General features: G+C 38.0%; 1 protein-coding gene and 1 long non-coding RNA gene across 7 annotated transcripts in view; one reads left to right on the top strand and one right to left on the bottom strand.

Moving 5' to 3' along the window:
• The window catches only part of ROBO1 (roundabout guidance receptor 1), a 769,638-nt gene that overhangs the window by 409,912 nt on the left and 335,935 nt on the right, over positions 1-23,791 (top strand). The gene's annotated exons all lie outside the window — the stretch shown is intronic.
• On the bottom strand, positions 30-23,394 carry LOC144587755 (uncharacterized). The gene is made up of 2 exons (XR_013542901.1): positions 15,877-23,394; positions 30-8,301 (listed from the first exon to the last, which is right to left on the bottom strand). It is a non-coding gene; the product is annotated as an uncharacterized LOC144587755 (long non-coding RNA).

Here is a 23,791-nt window from a genome sequence, read left to right as displayed (position 1 = left end):
GCTGCCCCCCCCTTTACTTTTTAATTATGTAGTATTGCTGCTATTGTGGTGTCGCTACAAGGGCGGACTGTCGTCCTCAGCCTGGAATTTGGGACAGGATCTGAGTATAACAATGCGTTTCTGATTCTTGGTAGGCTAAGGGGGCCCCCGAATTAAAAAATGTATTGAATCTCCCTTTCACAACAATGGAAATTCTCGACAGCTTTTCTTTCTAACTCTCATCCTCTGACCAGCCATGAGGCACTGAAGATGCTGAACAAATTTTTCTAAACGTCGTTTCCTTACACTTTTAGGACACTTCCCCCCCCCCTTTTATATACCTATTGAAATGGTTTCCCCTCTTTTGGTAGAACTGAATCCCCTCTCCCATGAATGGTACGACTTTGCACCCCCACCTCTGGGAAGGAAAAGCAAGACTTTTGGTACCAAAAGACCAGCCCACAGGTGCCTCTGCGCTGGCCAGTCCACTTAAGTCTGCGGGACAGCACTCTGGAACCATATCTATTTAAGCTTGTGCGTGTGTGGCCAGGAAATCTCGACTGGTGCGGTGACGGGGTGCGCTACTCCTTAATAAATATGTGCTACTCATCTTCCTGTATGTGAGCTAGTGTAGATCTTGTAGGTTAAACTTCTCCCCCCACCCCCTGTATCCTTCCTGCTCCCACCAGCCACCCTAGTCGGCATCAAGGGGCCTATTAGTACTTGTTTGATGTATCCAAGAACTGTAATTAAAATAGATCATAAATAAACTGGAGGAAATGATTTCTTCTTCCCATAGGATATAAGTAGTGTTCTTGATTCAGTTCCAGAGAATTGGAAATGGTGTTGGTGGAGGCGGGTGGGAGGAGGTCAGAGAGACTGGTGGAAATTGGCACTTAGAAGTGTGATTAACACACTAGGTTTTGAGTCTCTCAAAATCTCCTTAAGGACACACCATCTTGGTCGTTGAAATATTTGTGTGGAAGTGTAAAGTCATTGATGCTTTGTTCTAAGTTCTAGACATGGATTTGCTTGGAATGAGCCTCCATGAGAATACTTGTGAAGTCCGAGGAAGGGATGTTAGGGATCAAGGTAGAATTATTATCTGATGCGTTAACCAAGTTTATTATGTATGCTTACTTGGAACAAGGCAAGCCGGTTGAATTTAGTAAGCATAGGTTTATAGCCTTAGGCGGATAAGTTCTTGTTTTTTAATAATCCCTGCTTCATCCATCTAGAGGGGTTCTTTCTTTTCTTAGCTTACTTTAGCAAGTTGAAGCCTGTGCTCAAACCCACCATGAGTTGGCAACTTTAAGATAATATACAAAGTGAATTTTAGGCTTGAGCTATAATTACTTTGGAATATTCACTACAGTAGGCCTTAATAGTTGATGTATCTGTAAACGGTTACATGTTCACCATTTCCTACAAAATAGCCATAGGTTTTCTAGCTAGGTCTGAAAGCATGGCACATGTGCTATATCGTTCAGTCTAACCACAAACATTTGCTACAATCCTATGAAACCTATTCCCTTGATCAGAGGTGACATGAGAACTGTCTGGAGAGGAAAAGGAGCTACTTCCCATGTGCTGAATGTGAAATAACCCAGGAGGCAGGGTTTACTTTACATTTGGGCAGCTGGCTCTGTGGGAGTAGGACAGGTGAATGGGTTAAACCTGAAACCTTCTGTCTGCTTTTTTCTTCAGTTCCTGAGTAATGTCACCAACTCAAGGAGTTTCCATTATTTCTTGGAGTGCTCTTTACCACAATGTTGGATGTAAATCACAGTCACCGGAGGAAACTGTCTCACTCACCTCTTTTACTAACAAACGTCCTTGCAAAAATAGGCCTGTATTACTATTTTTGATGTGCTTGCCTCAGTTAAAAGTTTATTCTCCTGTGTAAAGTGACAAGTGTGATAAATGGAAGGAGGGCAAGATCATTGAACAGATAGAGGGATTAGTGGCTATTAGTCACTGTTTGAACTCGGTTTCTTGGCGCTGGGAAGTTTATTTAATCATGGATGCAAACGAAGTCATACCAGTGTGGTAGAGTTGCTTCCTAAATTCTTTTGCAAGTATTAATGGTAATAATAATGGTAATAATGATAAGCATAATGATAATAAATAATAGTCATGTCCCTTCACAATAAGCCCAGGAGTCAGTAAGGTGCTGTGGAATTCATTATTTATTTCCTCATTCTACTTCACTTGCTTTAAATTGTACATGTATTCTGTATGTGTTAGTTTACTGTTCATACAGGATATGAAATTTCCTCAACTTCAGCTGATATATAAGTTTGCATTCATCTTTTGTTTCCCTTCCTGTGTGTACATACTTGTCTGTTTGAGGAATAGGCAGGACAGTTGATTATTTCTCCACTTTCTCACTTCCTGCTTCTTATATTGTGGATTGCAGCATGTCAATCAAAGTGAAGAATACTTGAGCCAATTGTAGTATTTACCCCATAAGAACTAGTTGATGTTGTGATGCACAAAAACAGCATTTTCATAATGTGTGCATTATAATCCATCAGCTTAATTACCCTAGTAGTATTTTCCAGATATGCAAGATATTTAAGAAATGCTTTTACCATTGCTGCCCCCACCGAGTTTCTATGTCTGAGCAGATATTTGAACTCAGGTTTCTTGAATAGAAGTCCAGCACTGTCCACTACACCACACCTTATTTGATATTTTTTAATATAAAGAAATAGTGTTTACAGTGCAGTCCTATAAAAGTTCACTCAGGAATAAAGCCTATTGAGCTCAGTGGCCAAATCCTGTTGCTTAAAATGGTAAATTCAACTAGAGTAGGCCCATTGCATTAATGGAGATATGGTGAGTCAACTCCTCCATATGTTCAAATGGCCCTAACATAGTCAGTTAGAGTCAGTCTATTTGAATCAATGAAACCTATGGAGGAGTTGACTCACGAAATCCCCAATGGGTCTACCACTGTAGTGTGATTTACTACACTATGCAACAAGATTTTTATCAGTGAGATTTGCTTTTGGGAAGCTGCTGTAGGATTGCTGCCAAAAAGCAAGATCTGTGTGAAGATGATTAAAAACTGAGTATTTTGGCTATTGATTTTTCTGAAATTAGCTCTGCATAGGTTTTCATAGGCAATATGGAAAGTCTACATCTTCCTTATAGGCCCTAATGTAGCTTAATAACGTAGCAGAGAAGCACTCCAACTAATTTCAAATTCTGGAAATTTATAGTAAATAGAGAAAAAAACAGGTTATTGAATAAATAAGTGGGCAAAACTTTGAGAATAAACATGAAGACAAAGACAAGATGGCATTTCCCTCTGTCAGCATCTTAGAGTATTACAACTAATGAATTGTCATTTAAGTACTGTACTGTATTGCACTCCATCCGAGTCTGTAAGTTCTCAGACAACAAAGCCTGACTTGCTGTCTTGTAGGTTGCAGTTTGTATCACTGACACAAATTATCCTCGACTGTTACCATTAGTTCTTTTAAATACTTCCAATAACTTTTTATAGTCTATGTCTGTTTTTGTCCAACTTCTGATGGGATGGGAGTGGGAAAATTTGTTTGTTGGAATGAAACATTGAAGGTTCCAATTTTTAAAAACAAGATTATTCAGGAATTGCTAAACTTGTTTTTTGTACAAGGAGTATTCTTACCCTTCACTACTGTATTTAGAACTTTTGCTTGTATTGCTGCTTATGAACAGACAAGGATGAGAGCTAACAATTATTGTGTTTAAATTTTAGCCCGGGCACAATATCGGAGAATATGCTCAGCCTTTATAATGTAGTGTACCAATATTCTCCTATTTATTTATTTATTTATTTATTTATTTATTTATTTATTTATTTATTTATTTATTTATTTATTTATTTATTTATTTATTTATTTATTAATTAATTATGCCACCCACATTACCCAAAGGTCCCTGTAAAGGTCTCTTTACAGGGTTGTTTGAAGGTTTTGACAAATGTAACATTTCTAGATACAAATTTAATGGCTAGATTTGGTTCTGTGGTAAAATGAAAGAAATGTGCAGATTGATTTGATTCTGGAGCATGGACTGAATTGGATTGGACACAAATCACAAATCACTTAAGCCTGCCTGCCTTCCTTCCTTCCTTCCTTCCTTCCTTCCTTCCTTCCTTCCTTCCTTCCTTCCTTCCTTCCTTCCACTGCCTACTACACAAACTATTAAATTAGCTGTCTGAGTTTTAACACAAGTACTTCCTCTGTAGAGTCTGTTTCCACATTTCATGTGTGTCATTAAAAAAACAGACAAAACAAAAAAGCCTTTTTAGTTTTCCAGTGCAATCCAGTAGAAGGCCTACAAATCAACTTGATCTGGAGCACAGACTGAATTGAATTGCGCTCCTATTGCTCCAGACTAAATCAGAAAACATTTGAAAGCCCGGCATTGACTTCTAAGTTTGATCAAGTGATCTCGTACACATCTTTACAAAATATTGGCTAAACTCTTGCTGCTTAATATAGTAAGTCACACCAGAATAAGCCTATTCAATCAGCACAATTTGCTGAGTCAACTCCTCTCTAAGTTCCATAGATTCAAATGAGTCTGCTTTAGTTGTGACTTACTATGCTAAAGTAACTAACGTAGGCCCGTATAAATCCATGAAATTTATGGAGTTCTGCCATCAAGTTTGTTTCATTTAGTTCAGCTTCCAGCTCTTAAGCCATCCAGCATTAGTTCCACATGCATATGAACAAATGTAAATATATATATACTGTATAAGTATACCAGTACATAAAAATACACTTATAGCCTGGAGTTAAATTGTCTTTATACTGGAGACTTTGGTGGCAAAGCCTGTTTTGATTTCTCTTTATTCACTGCCTTAATGCTCTAGGCACCTTTGCCCCTTTGTTTCCTATGAATATGATCAGAAAAATTCACTCTCTTACTTTCTAGAAGGTTTATAGAATCAGGACTATTTAAATCACTTATTTGCAGAATCTACATCTAGACTAATTGAAACAAACTGTTACAAGTTAAGTTTAATTTCATTTCATGCCCCATGTTGAGTAATATACTCAGTGTTATGTTTTACATCTTTTTTCTATTGAACTACATCCTGCTTGTGTTACTGTAATAATCAAGTTTTGCATCAGAACCCAATCTATGTAATTATTCTAGTCTAAAGTCTTGGACCAGAGTTGGGTTTTTTTTAAAATATTATATTAAGCAGAGAGTGGGGAAAAGAGAATTGGGGGGGGCATTATTGAGAGATAAGGGGGCCAGAGAGGAGGCAGTGAAACAAAAATCCAGACATATAGTAAGAAAATAAAAGAAAAACCTCACCATGTTTCTGTTTCTGTTTATGGTTAAAGTTATACCCTTAGTGTGAAAATGTTGGTGTTTCACACTTACTTTTTTATAGCAGAAAAACCAGGAGTCTTGTAGCATCTTTAAGACTAACTAGTTTTTGGTTTTGATAATTTTAATATGTCTGAGCACACCTCAGAAGAATAGCTTATGAAAAGTAAAAACTTGTTAGTCTTAGAGGTACTTCTGGTATCTCTTTTGGTATTCATAAGTTTCCAGAAGTTTTTTTTTCAAGGTTTTTTCAAAGTTCTTTCTATGAGGTGGAACTGATTGATTCTTTGGTATAAAGTGAAGTCAGTGTGATCTCCTTATAGGTCTAAATTTAAACACTACTGAGTTCAAACACTTATGCATATTTACCTAGATGCAAGTCTGTCTGAGCACAGTTGGGACATTTCTTAATAAAAACGTCTGAGTAAAGGCTTGCATTGTCTACCTAGAGTTGTTTCTTTACTTCTGTCTATTTAGCTTGGTTTCTTTACTTCTTGGTATGTAATTTCAAACAGGATGATTCCACAGCAGTAAAAGTAAGTGTTGTATATCTGCACTCTTATTGGGTTTTTTAATGTAACATTAATTCTAATCAGTGTTGCTAACAGTGCCTTTAATAATATAATAATACGTAGTAATATTGCAAAGATGCCATAGATGTAAGAGAACCATACATACTGAATTTAGACAGAAAATGTGAAGTCCTTTATGTATTATAATGAGCAGCAACTGTTCTACGGTATGAATATTCATTATTCAAAGAACATTTAAAATACTTAGTACTGTATTTAAAAAAAACTGGCTATGAATTATTTAGGCATAATCTAAAAGTTCCTGCAAGCAGAGATCAAAGGTAGTCCTGCTGGGTCTGGATTTGTGTACATTATATCTTGGCTCTTTTAGAAAGATGAACAACACCATGTTTTATTGTATTTTATTTGACTGAGAAGGGAGCTCTGAAAGATGACCTAGACCAGTGGTTCTTAACCTTGGGTTACTCAGGTGTTTTTGAACTGCAACTCCCAGAAACTCCAGCCAGCACAGCTGGTGCTGAAGGCTTCTGGAAGTTGCAGTCCAAAAACACTTGAGTAACCCAAGGTTAAAAACCACTGACCTAGACCACTTGCTTACACAACTTTTGGTTTATTTTCAGGTTGCAGTCCTGTTGGGTAGAGTCTACCTTTACAACAGGGATGCTGTTATTACCAGTGGCACATAGTTGCTGATTAAAGGTTTTCTTTTGCAGTTTTGGAGTGCATGCAACTTTCTGTGCATCACAGAATCTCAAATGGAAGCCTTTAATCAGTGGCAATCTACCAATACCTCTCTTTTGTTTTCAATAAAATAATTGAAAGAAGAATTTGAATAGTAAACTCGGTATTACTGAGAACAGTGAGTATAGAACTTTGGTTCACTGAAGTAACTTGGGAATCACATACTTCATATTTGGTCAGTGGATTACATAGTTTAAGGTCAGTTGGTACATTTGCTTTGCCTCCTCTGTTTCATAGTGCAGTTACAAAAGCAGAAATTTGTGTCATTTTGATTAAGCTTCCTACACTTGCTGGGCTTTTTACAACATACTCAATAAATCTCAAAGGTGGGGCTTGGTAGCAGAGAACCCTGCACCTGTTTCCACATCTTTCCTCATCTATGGGAATTTTGACCCAGATCCCAATTTCAAAGGCATTATGTGAAATAGAAAGACGAGTTGTGTAAAACATTTTTTTGTATTGATAATGCCACTGTGTAGAAAATTTAAATGCATATAATTACACATAAGACTAGCACACGTTCCTCTTTATTTGCCTGTTTTAGACAACTAGGAGTAGGTTTCTAATGTGTGTATCAGTATATATAGTGAAAGGAACTGCATTTGCACCTGTGATTTTCCTTATATATCATGAGATTCTTATAGTTTGCCATATGGGCAAAAATGAAAGATAAATCCTATGTGATTTGACCTTCAGGCTAGTAATCTCTCTCTCTCTCTCTCTCTCTCTCTCTCTCTCTCTCTCTCTCTCTCTCTCTCTGTTGTATAAAAGGGATCGTCTTTAGTTGGCTCGTAGCCTCAAGGATTAAAAACATTCTGTGCCCTTATGCTACAAATTGGAGACACTCTTGCAAATAAACTCAAACTGCTGCTGAATAGTCTATAATCTAATGATTCTGATACTTTTAAATGTGGCATTGTGAACACTATTAAGATTTTCAATCTTAGCAATTATGTAGCAAGAAGGATTTGTGTAATATCATATAGTTCATATACCATGATGGCTTATTTAACTCTAATCATGTATTTTCAACCAATGCTACTTATATTTATTTCTCCTTTGCATCTGTAGGACACATGTTTTCATCACATGCAAATAATTTTATGTCCGTAGATGACATCCAACATATTCCAGTTTTGGGTGAGCTATATAGAGGTCTAAGTATTGTGTATGATATGGTAGGCAATCTTTGAAACTTCCAGGTTTCTGTCTGCCCAGGTTTTATCAAAAACAAGTACAGTAACTTCAACAATAAGTCTTGTTTTTGGTTCAGTCTCTGGTTGGAGTTTGCTACAATGTAGATCAGTCATCCAGGATGGAGTTTGCTACAACGTAGATTTATCTGTTTAGGTTATTTTAGCCTGGGGCACATAAGAAAGAGGCAGACACTAATAAGTGGTGTTAAATAGACCATAACTTTATTGGAGAAAGATAGCATTAAATAAGGCAATGTTCAGGAGATGGGTTTGACCTCTTTGAGAAATGTTCAGTAATGTTGGTAAGGATAAATGATCCTTGTTGCATACCAATAAAGGAGCAATAAGTCTTTTAGTCTTCCATATAGTGTTAGTAGTGAATGCTTACCCTTGTGGGGTTTCTGCAGCTCTCCAGGGTTTATTCTATGTAGCAGCCTTATAAGCAGGTTCCGCAGTCTTTGTCAAAGAGTTTTCAGGGCACTGGCTTTGGTGTAGTGTTAGAATTGGCAGACTACCTAGTGTAAATCACAGTAAAAAATTTATAAAGGTGCAAAACAAGCTTTTTTTCAAGAGTGCTTTTATCTGACCCTGCCCCCCCCCAAAAAACAACTCTATAAAATGTTTCAGAATGGCCTATATTATGAAGAAGATAGATAATGTTTAATTTTTCCTCTACCCGTTATAGCAAATGTTCTATTTTACCTTTAATGAGAGTATTAAAAGTCACTGTTTTGTATGATCATTAAAATAGCAATGTCCCTATCTTCATGTGGCACACAGGATATTTCCCCAGGTCAGCTGAGAAACATTGAAGAAGTTGGTTCTTTTAATCCATGTCCAGTTTATATAACAAATGCCAGTTGGCACATAGGCCAGTCTTAATTATTATTTGAGAGTTGCATTTACATCCCACTTTCCCCCAGTGAGCTCAGGGTCTTTGATATAATAGCTCTCCTCCCCATTTTGTCTTCAGAGTAACTGTGTGAGGAAGGCCAAGATGAGAGAGTGCCTGAATGGGGTCACTGTATGAGTCTCATGGACCCTACTGAATGAGATGAGCTGTTGTAGTGCCTGGGGAGCAAGACGGAGGCACCATCCATGAGCTGAGTTATTTCATTCACATTAGATAGCTCCTGCATCCAGCCTTTAAATTTGAAAGAAGTAGGGGGAAATAACATTGAAAGCAGTATAGTTTTTCTTTAGACACTTGGGGATTAATCGGACCATCATACAGCTATCTATTATTGTTTTTTAAACTTTTGGTGTGGCTTGTTTCAGTCTATATTCCAGTAACCATGTGGGTTTTAAGTAAGAGCGATTCGTACTGTCCCCTTTGTGAGCTGTTCTCCTTTCTGGCACAGTGCTAAGGCTGCAGTTTATTTGGTGTGATTGGAGTCTGTGTGGTTGCTTAATTCACTCCAGACAGAGCTGTGGGAGGCATTCTCTGTGGTGACAACCCTGTGATGTATACAGTGGGTTGGGAAAGGACAGCAGAGATACCTTCTCCTCTTTTTTCCTCTTCTTACAACTTTTTGGTAATATTCTCGTAAGTGACGCAGCACTATTTCAGATATCAGGGAGTATCCATGGTAGATCAATATATTGCTGTAGTGATCTGCCACTAACTATATTAAAGAACAAAAAGAGGGAAGTTCTCATGGCCACTGGAATGACAGCCATGACAAAAGGTGGGAAAAGGCTGATGCAGGCATCAGTAACCGAAAGAGGGAGAAAATGGAGCCATCTGAAGTGCTCTTTGGATCCTTCTCATGGGAGAAGAAACATCTCCCATGTGAATGAAGGATCGCTGTAGTATGAGATAAAATAGATTTCAGCAAAGATGAAAGCCTTTTAAATGTGACCAGGATTCAAATTCCCGTGTCTGCTCACACCTTCAGAAAGAGTTCTTCGCTTTGAAGTAGAGGTAGCTTTAAGTCTTTTTTCATCAGAAAATGTTTTGTTTTAAATGTAAGCTGCTGGAGTTCACAGACAGCAAATGACTAACACTTTCTTTATTCTGTAGACTGTATACATTCTGTATACACTAACATGGCTAGTCATCTGAATGTAACTGTACTCTGTTCAAATACATTTTCCAGTACCTCTCGTCACAGATACAGAAATAAATAATAGAGCAGTTTCTTAAAATATTCCAACGTTCAGATGTTAGCAGAAGAAAGCGTAAAAACTTTATAAACGTAGAAGCCTGGGTGAATACAGGAGTTGCAAATAGAATGAGATTTGTACTGAAAATGGTGTCATTGCCTGTTAAAGTTGGAGTTTCTGCTCTCCAGATATGGCAGTGAAGCCATAAAGAATGTATTAGAGTGGGGCAAGGTTAACTCCTCCCCTAAGCATGTTGACAGTAGGTGTGAAAAAAATTACTCAGAATATCTTGCTGTTTACGTCTTCTGTTCCCTCTGTCATTTCGTATGCTGATCAGCAAGGTCAGCATCTGCTACAAGCAGAGTGGCATCATTGCAAGGTGCCATTCCCTCTTCATTTTATTTGATATTGCCAGGTGCAAAGTGCACTTTAGTGTCAGGTGTCAAGAGGGCAGAGAGCAGTCACACTTGTCCCTTGTGGCAAATGCTTTCTACTCTGAAAATGCTCTCATTCTGCCATCAGGCAAGTGGTTGATCTACATGCTGCCCTGTTAAGCTGCCAGTCTCTTGGCAGATGTTTAGACAAGCTGGCAACGATTAAGGCTGGATTGTTTAAACCAGCTTGAGTCTGATAGTGACTGGGTTACTGAAGGACTATAAAAAATGTGGTGTCAGGAGGGTTGAATTCATCTTAGTTTTGTCCTGGCAGTATGTGCCATTTGACTAACAGTGATTTGTATACTGTAGTAACTTTCTTTGATACAAGGTTTGTTGGTGATGTCTTTAAAACCTGGTGAAACAACTGACAGACAGCCATTATATCTCTCTCCCACAGCTTACAGATGGGAGAAATGCCTCATGGCTTGTTTGTATGTGTCATTTCTTTCTGTTTCAGTTCTTGCTATAAAGGACTTTTTGTAGGATTCTGAATTATTTTTTTAACAGTCTTCTACAATAGAGATTATACACTTGATCAATCTTTGTAACAAATAGAGAAAGGACTACTTTAGCACTTTGATGGAAAAATACAGAACAAAACTAGCTTCAGAAAATGTAGAGGCCTTGGCTAAAATCCTATTGGGTGGTTCCACAAGAGCAGAAGGGATTATGCTGTCAACTGGGGCAAGTGGCTGTTATTTAAAGGGTTCTTTTGGCAATTCTGGGGTGTATGTGGCTCAAAGTGTGATAAAATTGTGTGTATCTCAGAATTACCAAAGGAAGCATTTAACCAGTGGGGATTTAGTGCTGCTGTTGCTAAATCTGATGTGCAGGTTCATCTTCATGTAGTAATTCAGAAAGCACAAATACTTTTCTCCTTGCTGCAAGATGGGCAGTAATGTTGATTATGAAGAGTGTCTATTTGTAAGACTGAAATGTGTTGTCAGAGAATCTGATAACTAGCCTTCTTGTATGAGCTACCAACTGTAGCAGCACTGGGTAGACTTCTTGGCCACTCACTGTACCTTTTTGTGTTTTGTGTGTGTGCGCACACACATTTGTGTATGAATGCATGCATGTGTGCATGCACTTACAGAAAGCCATTACTCACATTTTGTACAAAATGCAAAAAATGCAGAAAAGACACTTGTTCCAATTTTGCATTTCAAGTGGGGATTGAAATACCTTTGATAGGCTGTAGTTGTAGAAGGGATAGTTCTGTTACCATGTGCAAGCATTATAGATGAAAATGTTTTACATTTTATTTTTACTTTGTGTTCACCTCTAATGCTTTGATAGGCTGTCTCATTTGCCCTATTCAGGTGTTAAAGCCTGAAACGGCTTAGGGCTTTATGTATGATGGGGATGCAAATAAGTCTTATCACAAGTTTCCCAGTGCCCAGATGTCATCCATATTTTCTCACATTCAAAGTGAAGTTCTGGTGAATCATCCATATGATTCACAGATTTATTTATATTGCTTACATTATTGCCATATCTGAAAAACCAGGTCTTCTGATCATACAAGCACTGTCTGAACATGCAGACACCACTTCAGAATGCATGACATTCTTGGTATGTGGAGATATAGGGCATATGACTTAATATGTGTCTGCCATACTTAAAGCCCTACACAGTATTAGGTTATAATGCCTAAATAGGGAAATTGTATTATTATGGACTGTTTTTGATCATATTGTTAAAAGTTCATCGCACCCCTATAAGAATGATGTGTGGTCAGTAACAAGGAGTTGCAGAATGGTTGTAGTAGGTTTTTTGGGGCTGTTTGGCGGTGTTCTTAAGGTTTTTCTTCCTAATGTTTCGCCAGTCTCTGTGGTTGGCATCTTCAGAGAACAAGAGTCAGAACTCTGTGCTCTGGTACAGTTTGTGGAATAGTTGAATATTTATAGCTCTCGGATCAGCTTTTGTACTTTTCTGGAGATTGGGTGATTATGGTGATCAGCGTGTTTTTTGTTGTGGGTGTATTCTTGTGATAAGGGGAGAGATGATCTGTCACTATGATTGATGGGTGTTGTTAGCTGGTCTTTTGTGTGCAGTGTTCACTGGTCCTTGTGGCTTGGTAGAGTTTGTTGACCTTTTGCAGGTTGTATTTTTCAATGCTGGGAGCCAGGCTTTGTTGAGTTTTATTTTTTGTTGAAGCTTTTTGCTGATGTTTGTGGATTTCAATGGCTTCTCTGTGCCACCTAACATAATGATTGCTGGTTTTGTCCAGTACTTCTGTGTTTTGAAATAGAATTTCAAGTCCAGCGTATTTTAGGGCATGTTCAGCTACTGCCGATTTTTCCCGATTGTTTTAGTCTGCAGTGTCTCTCATGTTCTTTGTTTCTGGTGTGAATGCTGCGTTTTGTGTTTCCAATATATACCTGGCCACAACTGCAAGGTATCCAGTATACTCCTGCAGTGGTGAGGGGGTCCTTTTTGTCCTTTGCTGACCATAACATTTGTTGTATTTTTGTGGTGGGCCTGAATAATGTTTTTAGGTTGTGTTTTTTCCAACAAAATTTCCCCATGTGGTCCATGACCCCTTTGATGTATAGCAGAAATACTTTATTTGTGGCTGGCTGTTTGTCCTCTTCAGTTTGTTGTTGTTTTCGTGGTTTGATGGCTCTTGTGATTTCATTCTTGGAATAGTCATTTGCCTGTAGGGCCCATTTGAGATGGTTGAGTTCGGTGCTGAGAAATTGAGCTTCAGAGTTCCGATCTGCACGGTCTACCAGTGTTTTAATTGTGCCTCTTTTTTGTCGTGGGTGGTGGTTGGAATTTTTGTGTAAGTACCAGTACGTGTGGGTTGGTTTTCTGTGGACGTTGTTTCGCAATAGTGAAGAAAAACTGAAAGAATTTCTCAACCACCTCAACAGCAGCCACCCAAATATACAGTTCACCATGGAAAAAGAAATAGAGAGCCAACTCCCTTTCTTGGATGTCATGTCTGTGTGTGGTGTTTTTCTGTAGACCTTGTGCCCCAATAGGAGGTCAGATTTGCTTATGACCATGACAAGGTCTAAAAAAAGAGAGGCATAATCAAAACACTGATAGACTGTGTAAATTGGAACTGTGAAGGACAAAAACTGATCCCACAGTTATAAATACTCAGCTATCCCACAAACTGCACCAGAGCACAGAACAGAGTTCTGACTATTATCCTCTGAATATGCTGGCCACAGAGACTGGCAAAATGTTAGGAAGAAAAACCTTAAGAACATGGCGAAACCGCCCCAAAAAACCTACAACAACCATTGGATCTTGGCTGTGAAAGCCTTCGAGAATACAGTTGCAGAATCACTACTTTACTGGTTCTCTGCAAAAGTGAGTAATAGATGTGCATTTCTGAGTGGAAAGACTCAAGGATGTTGATTGGAAACAACCTTCCAAGTACATTGATATATAGCAAATATTTCTGATTTTCTAATGTGCAACACATTTTTCTGATCAAGAAAATTTTAGTAAAATGTACATTGTAGCAATAGTATCAGTATCTCATTCATTTTTTTTTCCATTTTCTGGTAACTTCATCAACAGTAAAGTTTAACAAAGGGAATACAGTTGGAAATGCAATGTATTTTGTTTAAGTGGTGCTGGTATACAGAAGTAATGCATCTCTTTCAGGCATTATAGCCTGAAATGGTGGAGAGAAGATGTACTGTTGAGAAAGATGGGCATTTGGAAGAGTATGCACTAAGAGCAAGCATTCACCATGTGAGAATATTTGCATGTGAAAACCAGATCAGTGGTTCCTAATCTTGGGTCTCCACATGTTTTTGTATTATAACTGGCCAGCACAGCTAGTGGAGAAGGCTTCTTGGAGTTGTAGTCCAAGAACTTCTGGGGACCCAAGGCTAAGATTTGGGGAGACTGTCGTTTGATCACCCAGCCAGCCTTTACCCACAACTTATAGATGGCTAGCTACTCTCTTTCCAGCGAACAACTGTGGACATTCCTAATCTGTACAGCAAGGAAGTATATTCACATATAATTGCTAGTGGGTGAGATTGCTTTGTCTAATAGGAAACATACTGTGCCTTAGCAGAGTTCCTCATGAGAGAATATGCAAGCATATTCAGCCTAAAGTGTTTTGGAGTTGTCTTAAGTTACTTATCGTATAAGCTAAAGATGTGATGTATATGTTTGTCTTATTGTTTTTATGTGTTAATTATTAGGCAGCAATTTGGGCAGAATTCTTGTGTGCATTGGCACTGAAAAATAAAACAAAACTGTTCACTTCACAAATTTGTACTTTCATCAAGGAATTAAAGTGGTGACTTAACTGTAGTTCTAGTTTTTACTAAGTTTTCAGCAGGAGAGGAAAGGAACCTATAAACTTTGGGAAAGGATACTTAGAAATAATGGTTAGTAAACAAACTTTTAAAACAACCAACAGATTATTATTACATTCAGAGTGAATCTAGATGGCAGCACAAAACAAGTTGATGAACATTGTTCACGTGCTTATTTATTTTGTTCATCTAATTTACAGATTGCTCTGTCATTTGAATCAATTTGATTCATATGAATCAATTGAATTTATAGAGGAGTTGACTAAATCTTCATTAATTGAATGGGCCTATTATAGTACAATTTCCTAGTTTAAGGAATAAGATTTTGGCCATTATTAATTAAAATGACTTACAAAGGAATAAATTTATTTTCAATCTTGTAAACAGTGACTATGTTTCTGATCTAAGATAAGGTAAAAGCAAAGTGTGCTGCTTATATACCGCCCCATAGCACCTAAAGCAATTTCTGGGTAGTTTACAATTTAATTATGCAAGCTATACATTCATATAAGATAATTTGAACTGAGGGACGTGGTGGTGCTGTGGGCTAAACCACAGAAGCCTGTGCTGCAGGGTCAGAAGAACAAGCAGTCGTAAGATTGAATCCACGTGACGGAGTGAGCGCCCTTCGCTTGTCCCAGCTCCCGCCAACCTAGCAGTTCGAAAGCATGCAAATGCAAGTAGATCAATAGGGACCACCTCGGTGGGAAGGTAACAGCGTTCCGTGTCTAAGTCGCACTGGCCATGTGACCACGGAAGATTGTCTTCAGACAAAACGCTGGCTCTATGGCTTGTAAACGGGGATGAGCACTGCCCCCTAGAGTCGAACACGACTGGACTAAAATTGTCAAGGGGAACCTTTACCTTTTACCTTAAGATAATTTGAACTGGGCTTCTATTTCTGCCTTCAGTACTCTTTTATTGACTTTTGTCTTCTCCAGTAAATATGAATTCCCTGATATGTGCACTTCATATCTATTGCCAGATGGTGACTTCTACTTAGATTTTTCTTTTCTCAAGAGAAATGTAACTTTGCATTGCTTCACCGTAGTTGAGCATGCTACAGTTCTAGAATTTGAGAGTATTACTAGTATGCAGCCTTGTTAAGTATATAATAACCTGAGCAGACTTCTTTGTGCAATTTGTATCACCTAAATCAGAAATTAGAGCAAGTCTTAGCACAGAGGAGAACATGGATTTCGAAGTCATTCCTACACTTTTAACAAACTTCCCACCCAGAAGTTTCACTTACCATCCTGTATCCGGGCCAACTTTTGCAGCTCAGCCATTTCATCACATTTCCACAGGGTTTGCTGCTGATTAGTTTGACTTGCATTCAACACCTGATTTCTGATAGTTTTCTTTTGCCTGCCAGTTAAACAAAGAATCAGTCTGGGACAGCTCTATGAAAGAGTTGAACATGGCATGTGCTCTTGTTCTGTAAAAATGCATCTGATGGGCACATGACTGTCATGTTGGCATGAACTCTGGCTCATCTGGCTCAGCACACAGCATTTCTGAGGTTTCTCTGCTCCACCCAGACATGTGCTGTGACTAGCATTTTGTCTTATACTTGTTAAATCCTGCTGGAAAAGCCTTAAAGTAGTAATACTGTACACTATCCCGCTTTTCAAAAGCTGTAATGAAGAAAAAAAAATTAAATAGAGCCGTCTGTAAGTAGGAATATGGCTGGATGAGAAGAAGACATGTTTTGCTAGGGAAAAAATGATTAAAAAAAACCAACTGTTTCTCTGTCTTGGGTTTTTCAGCATTCTGGCATGTATAGCCCATAGAAACGCCGAGGTTTTATATTTTGGACCATTCATGGGTATCTGTAATAAATAGTTGCATAATTAAAAATCTACTGTCTGTCGTGGCATAGGCCTTGGAGGTGAGAGAGAAAAGATGCAAGAAATGCTTCTTGCAAGCTCTGCAGAGATGCTTCTAGTTTCTGTGTTAGCCACAGGCAACCAAGTCTCGACAAACAGGCTGCCGTTCTAAAAAAAGAATTTAATTTTCCAGGCCTCCACCCCATAGTTAAAATCTAGCTGACGTGGACCGTCTGGTCATGTTAATTTCTTTAAAATTAATATGAAACAGTTCACAAAATGTGGAAACTGACAATGGAAAAATTTAAAAAGTTAAACTATTAATTAGAATGATACATACTCCGCTTACATTTTACTAGTGGAACACAAACATTTACAAAGGGTGGAAATACTAGAGTAATCTGAAATGAAATCTGTTTTCATGGCACATAGTTGCTTAGCAAGAGGCAAGGGAAGCATGCACACCTCCATACCTTCTGGATACTTCCAGTCCAAATAGGGCTAGTGTTTGTTGGCAAATCTGAGATTATATGACTAGGATGGCTTTTACCTTGCTTCAGAAACTGCCACTACTTTGCTGTGGGGAAGCCTTTGGGGGGCTTGGAATTGAGGTGTGGGGGGGGGAGAGACTTTAATAGTTGTTTAAAAATACTGGATCACCATCGTGTGATCCTGTTGCTGTCAATCCAGCTATGATTTTAAAATATGAAACCCCCCCCCATGTCCTGAGATTCCCAAAGACTGGCACAAAGTTACGTATGCAACAGGATTTTGCCCAGTATTTACAAATATGTGTATATTTATTCAAAACAAATTCCCACTAGTGAGGTTTACTTCAGGGTAAGTACGTATAAATCTTTTGCAGCACAGTAATATATATATTTACTCAGAGTGCGATCCAATTGATTTTGATGAAAGTTAACCCTCAGGTAAGTGGGTATAGGTTTGCCGCTCAGTCTTACAAGTAGAAAACTGAGAATTTTCTTGTAGGTATGTTTTTACTATTGGCCACTGTTCCATTTCCCTTTCTCCTTTTTCCTCCCCCCCCCCCCGTCCTGCCTTTGCCATGCTCTGACAAAGGCAAACTTCATTGTACTAATGGGTGACATTATGTGGCCTCCTTTTGAGGAAATTCTCAGGTCCATTGTATGGAATAATGGAGGGGGTGGAATGTAGTCTGCAGCTGTGAGTCTGACTTTAACTGTGGTAGCATACATTTTCACATTTTATGCATGATACGAATTGCACACTCTAATATTTTCTTATTTTGTATTAATACATATGTTTCATATTTCTATGCTTACTTTAAAGGAACTCTCAACTGTTAACAGTACTGTATATTGTAGTTATATACACACACACATACACACACAGAGTTTTTGAGTAAAAGTATTTGACTATAAAAAGTGATAAAGAGAAAGGCATAAAGATGAACCCTAATCTTATGTTTACATTGAAATGTAATATGGATTCTCTAGTTTTCTAGAGGTTTTATTGTTGTTTTGGACTTTTGTTATTCATTTATTTGGAAGAACAAAATAATAAATGGTAAAACTGTTCCTTGTGTAATACAAAATCTGCTTCTTCAGGCTCTGTGAATCAAGAGCGAAGGGTGATTACTCTGGCTGCACACTATGCAGTTTTAGAGACTAGAAATGTTGTTACAAGCAAGGAAAGGGTGAAAATGTAGTAAAGTTCCACTGAGTGACTTTTACAGCTCTGAGCTAATGTACACAAACAAAGAAACTCTTGTTTTCTTCTCTCCATTATATGTGTAATGAAAGAAAGGTGAAAATTAAGTAATCTTGTAGGAGAATTCTAGTGTATGCATTATTGTAAATTTTATATAGAAATTTACATTAAAATATAATTTTCATGTTAAGCGTATCATCTTCTGAATGGTTCTGTACTTGTTCATATTCTTGAATTGATCAAATTGACATTTAAAATAATTTAGAACTCCTTAATATATTGAAATAGAATAGGCTTCCTTCAAGAACTGCCCCCCCCATTAAGCAAGTGTTGCTGGGTAAACTTCATCACTGCTATGGAATTGCCACCCCCCCCCCGTTACACAAGTTGAGTAGATGACTAATAAATGCCTCAGACAGGATAAATGAATGTGGCTGCAAATAAACTTTTAAGGCTTCTTCTTGATTCACCACTGAAAACACATGAAAGTTTTCCAGTGTTATTTTTCTTCTGAAAATATGTTGGCTACAGATGTTGTATGATTTCATTTCTTGCGTTAAGTTCGTATTTTCCTTGTGAAGAAATAAGACAAATTTTTCATGTTAAGTGTATCCTTATGCCTTCAATTCTGTCCTGAGATCTGTTCAACCTTTAATACACTGAAACCCCCTTTGTAGTTTTAGAGGCATGATTTTTAGCATTTTATCATTTATTTATATGTTACATTTATATCTTTTTATTTATATATTTACTTATTAAATTTTATGCCCCACCCATCTAGACCGAAGTCTACTCTGGGCGGCTAACAATAATAGATCTAATAAAAACATATAATAAAATAAAAAGCAGTATTAATATGGTTCAAGATGAGGGGAAAATCAGGTGATGATGGGAGGGAAAGCCTGCCTAAAGAGCCAGGTCTTAAGTTTGCTCTTAAAAACACCCAGTGAGGAAGCCAGACAGATCTTTGGGGGCAGACTGTTCCAAAGTGGAGGGGCCACTGCCGAGAAGGCCCAGTTTCTTGTTCTTTCCCTCCAGTCCTTTCTTGGTGTTAGGCCCCTCAGCCGCCCTTCCTGGCTAGAACAAATGGTTTGGGTAGATCTAGGTGGGACAAGGTGTTCCGCTAGATATTGAGGTCCTAAACCGTGGCCCATTCGGTTGTTGTAGGCCTGGTTGCTTTGATTAGCTAGGCCGGGCAGGGGTCAAGGGAGGATTGTGTCATCATTAACACTTTGAACTTGTATTCTTACATACACATTGTTCCCATTTAAAATCAAAGAAGTTATATTTATCATATTATTGGGTATTTGTTTCTACATACCTGTTAGCAAATAACTTAGCACTTAACAGTATTAGGGTTTCAGTTTCTCACTCTCCTACACGTGACAATGTAGTCATGTATGGCCAACAGTAGGGATAGCTGACTGTAGTGAGTTGGACACCCGTCCTGGACAACCAGACTGGGTGCCAGGCTGAGTTTGCTGGCTCAGTAGTTATTTAGTATACTCTTTATAATGAATTGTAGTAAAATAAAATCAGTGAGTGTCTTTAAACTTAAAAAAAATCATGCAGAATTTTTGGTATTAATTATAAACGTGAATTTCCATAAGTTAGCTTTCAAGTGTATAATTTGTTCTAAACAAAAATTGGCAGGACATTGTTTTTCTTGGAGGTGACTTTACTGAGCTCTGTAAGTACTACTTAATAAGAAGCTTTGAGTTGATTGGTGGTGATGAACACACTCCCATGGCTGGGGTATTATTTCCCCTTCAGTCAGACCTACTCAGCACTTATTTTTTCAGATCTCATCGTTTAAAAAAAAAACAAAACCCAAAACCTATTACAGGGTTGCTTGGACATCTCTAAAATGCCTTGTGTGACTACATTTTTGTGCATTGAGTTGTCTTCTAAGTATCTAATTCATCGGAGCTGAGGCAAGAGACGGGACTCTGTTCTGCTCTCTTTCTGAGGTCATAGGGGAAATTCAGAGGTCAGGACATTGCACTTAGTCTTATATAAACAGTGTTATGCCCTAGTAGGTCTAATAATTGATCTGTCTTTTTTTTTTTAAAAAAAAAAGTTTACTAAGCTATGTTACATGTCTAGTTCTGTTTCTGCTAGTCAGGGAAAATTCAGTGAAGAAGTATTTTAAATGAGTGAAATTCATTTCCAGTAGCCCAGAATATAGTTTCTGTACAACTTTCCTTAGACTTTCACCAAAGGTATATGCAAAACCTTAGACACATCCTGTTGGTTTTATACACACAAAGAAGCAAGCAAAGTTCTTGATTGAATTAGGCTGCAATTGCATAATGTGCTAGCTTGAGAATAATGATGATTAAACTCAGCAGTACATATATCTGAGCAAACATGCTGTTCAATATTTTTACTACTAATTTAATATAGTAATATATAATGAATTTTAAAAGAGTGTTCTTCTAAAGGTTTAGTAAAAAGAATGCTATTTCTAACTTAGCATATTAGTGAATCCTCTTTCCAATAGTTTTATCTAAAATTGATGTATTTGTTCTGGACCCAGTCTTAAGGTACTGCAGATCAGAAGAGGTTCCCCCATCACTGTCCTTTAGTGCCTGGATTTAACTGGCTTTGCTATATATAACTAGTTGTGAGGATATCTGTAGGCTATTTTTCATTTCACCCCCATCCACATTATATACAGTATATAAATTACGGATTATTGTAAGAATTACTGCACCAAGCCTCCCCCCACTCAACTATTTGATGAAGCATTTAGGGGGATTTTATATAGGTATTATCTGGAATTCTAAAATTCTGACTCCTATGTATGTTATAATGGGTAAATCATAAAATTAATATTTTATTCCACAAATAGAAAACTTTTTTTGGGTTACTGTTTCTGTGGTCTTTGTGTGGATGATAAAAGTACATAACTTTTCAGTATAAATAAAAATGTTTTATGAATAGCAGTTGTGTGGAAAATGAAAAAGATAATGAGCACTTCCTGCTTTTCATTTTTGATTCTCCATGAGCCAGTTCAGAAATTGCAATTTGCTCCATGTCGAGCATGTCAAGTGTCCCCAGGGCTGCAGCTGCATAAAGGAAGTTGACATCTAACTTGGTACATCACCAGAATATAAACATCCCCATGTAGTCTCTGGAATTTCAGTCATACTCTTGTTTACATAATTATAACCATCTTATAGTTAAGCAGTGGGAATGTTTATGTGTTTGTAGGCCTATATGCTAAAACCTGGTCTGCATTTATTGGAGCCCCATAGGAGAGAATCAAGTTTAGGATCAAGATGAGCCTCAGTAGTTGTAGTCACTTCTTTAAGTGCATGAAGGAAGGATAAAAGTATAATGAGGTGTATTTGATATCAGTATGGTAAAATTATTTGGCCGCAGTAACAATATGCTGGAGTATTTATTTTCTGCAACCTACAGGAGCCTAACTGAAAATGGCATGAGATTAAATCAAAATGTAGTACTTGTTAGAATAGCTTCTTAACACTGACATGAGTCTCACTGGTGTCAGTGGATCTCCTGTTGCTTGGAGTACCACTAGATTTAGCCCACGTAATAATCTGAGTTTATTCTGTGTGACTCTTTCAACTCATCTCAGTTTCTCTTAGGCTTGCTGATGTTGTTCAAAGTACAGTATTGCTGTTAAATTTTATTGATAAAGAATATGCCATTGAGTCGTTTTAAGTCAGGGCAGGAGAGTTTGATGGGTCTGTGGCCAGTTTTTTTCCCTCTAGAACTGTCAGAAATGCAAGAAGAAGGAAATAAACTGCAAATGACTATAAATCTACCTCCAGTTTTGAAAAATTAATAGGATATTGGAAAAATTATGGAGGAAGATAACTGTATTTTACTGTAGCAATTGGAATCACTAGGCACATTCATGCTTGTCCATTCCATGTGCTTAGATATTATAGTGTTAATTATTTTAGCCTTCAAGTCTAGTGCAACATAAGCTGTACTTGTCGTTTAGCTAAATAATTAAAACATGTAGAGACTTGTTAGGCTATTTGAATGTACGGAGATCTTTCAAGCTTTGCTTATATTGCAGAGAACCTAGAAATTATTGCTAAGCTCTGTGCTGAAGAACTTTTTGAAATTTGCCTCAGTTTCAGAATGAGAATATAAAAAGCACACTCGGGGTATACATTAAAGTTTTGTTATTGCTTTAAGAAGTTACTTGTTTCTGGCATTAAAATGTGACAAACATGTTAACCATTATGTATGTCTTGTTTTCTCTGTTTAAGCACTACAGAATACATTTCTATTTGCAAGCATGATTCCAAAACTAGACCTCCCCCCCCCAAAAAAATACCTTTTCCTATTGAACTACTCTTGCAAGGTCAGCTATTCTCTATTTTCCCATCCCCATGTGAGTGAGACACCAATAGCATTAGACTGCTTTCCTACATTGTTCCTTATTTCTTTTCCATTCCAAGGTTCAGCTACTCCAAAGAATAGGCCTTTTTGTCATAAGAATACCAAGCTTGCTGTTGGAATTAGGCAGGGCACTTGCCAGCAGTCTCTCATGGATTTATTTAGGAAGCCACTGAGAGTTATTTTGAATAAAAATAGATCTGCAAATACAAGGAAGTAAGCCTACTACGATCTCAGCTAGGGTAGTAATATATGGAAAACCCTTATCAAAGTAATATTAATTTGATGCAGACACTTTATAATAAAACTGCATCTTAATTGTTGTACCCTCATGCAAATAAGAAATAATTTTCTTAAATTTTGTAATGATTGTAATGCATTTTGCTATGTCAAGATTTTGAACATTATTATTGTTTATAATCGTTACTGGTTGGCTGTTATTTTTTGTAGGAGATTTACTATGAGCTACCCAGGATGATAAATATGGTCTCAGTGGAAGCTAACGAGAAATAGTTTGATAACTTTACTTCCAAAGTGTTTGAAAGGGAATTACTATAGGAATCTGAACAGTGACAGCCTCAATTCACCTCTCCAACTCAGGGCATGGAGGTGATGTAGAGTGTGTTTGTGTATATGAAGAGATGGACAGAGAAGAAGGCAAAGCTACAGGTGCTTTTGCCCTGGGCTCAGAATTCTTAGGGGTGTGCTGGTCTGGCGCCCTCCCACAGCTGCTCCTCGTGCTCCTCTTTCCTGGCGTGGCAGTCTGAGCCACCACAAGTGCTAACGCCATCACGGTGGATCTTGAGTGGCTCTGCAGCCGCTTCATGGCACCACCCTGAGAGTTTCTTTAACTCTTCCCCCTTCCCAGGCCACACATTGCCTAACACAGTGATCCCCAACCTTGGGCCTCCAGATGTTCTTGGACTTCAACTCTCAGGAATCCTGGCCAGCAGAGGTGGTGGTGAAGGCTTCTGCGAGTTGTAGTCCAAGAACATTTGGAGGCCCAAGGTTGGGGGCCACTGGCCTAACAGATCTGGCACAAGACCCGCACCCCACAATACTTGCCTTGTTCTGGATGCTGGCAACCTATGGTATACCACTGAGGTAGAGAGAGAGTTAGTTGAAGTCGTCTTGAAATGTCTGAGCTCTAGATGCCCCTGGCCGGATGCCATATGTAAGATAACAAATCTGTTGCCTGGTACATGCTTCTGTGCCCTCATCACAGTGCAAAAGGGCATGTATTATTTCTGGTACCAGAGCACTGCT

Source organism: Pogona vitticeps, chromosome 3 (assembly GCF_051106095.1).
Source record: "Pogona vitticeps strain Pit_001003342236 chromosome 3, PviZW2.1, whole genome shotgun sequence".
In the NCBI taxonomy this organism is placed as follows: Eukaryota; Metazoa; Chordata; class Lepidosauria; order Squamata; family Agamidae; genus Pogona; species Pogona vitticeps.
Note: the sequence above shows the minus strand (reverse complement) of the source record. Positions and strands in the feature narration are given on the sequence as shown.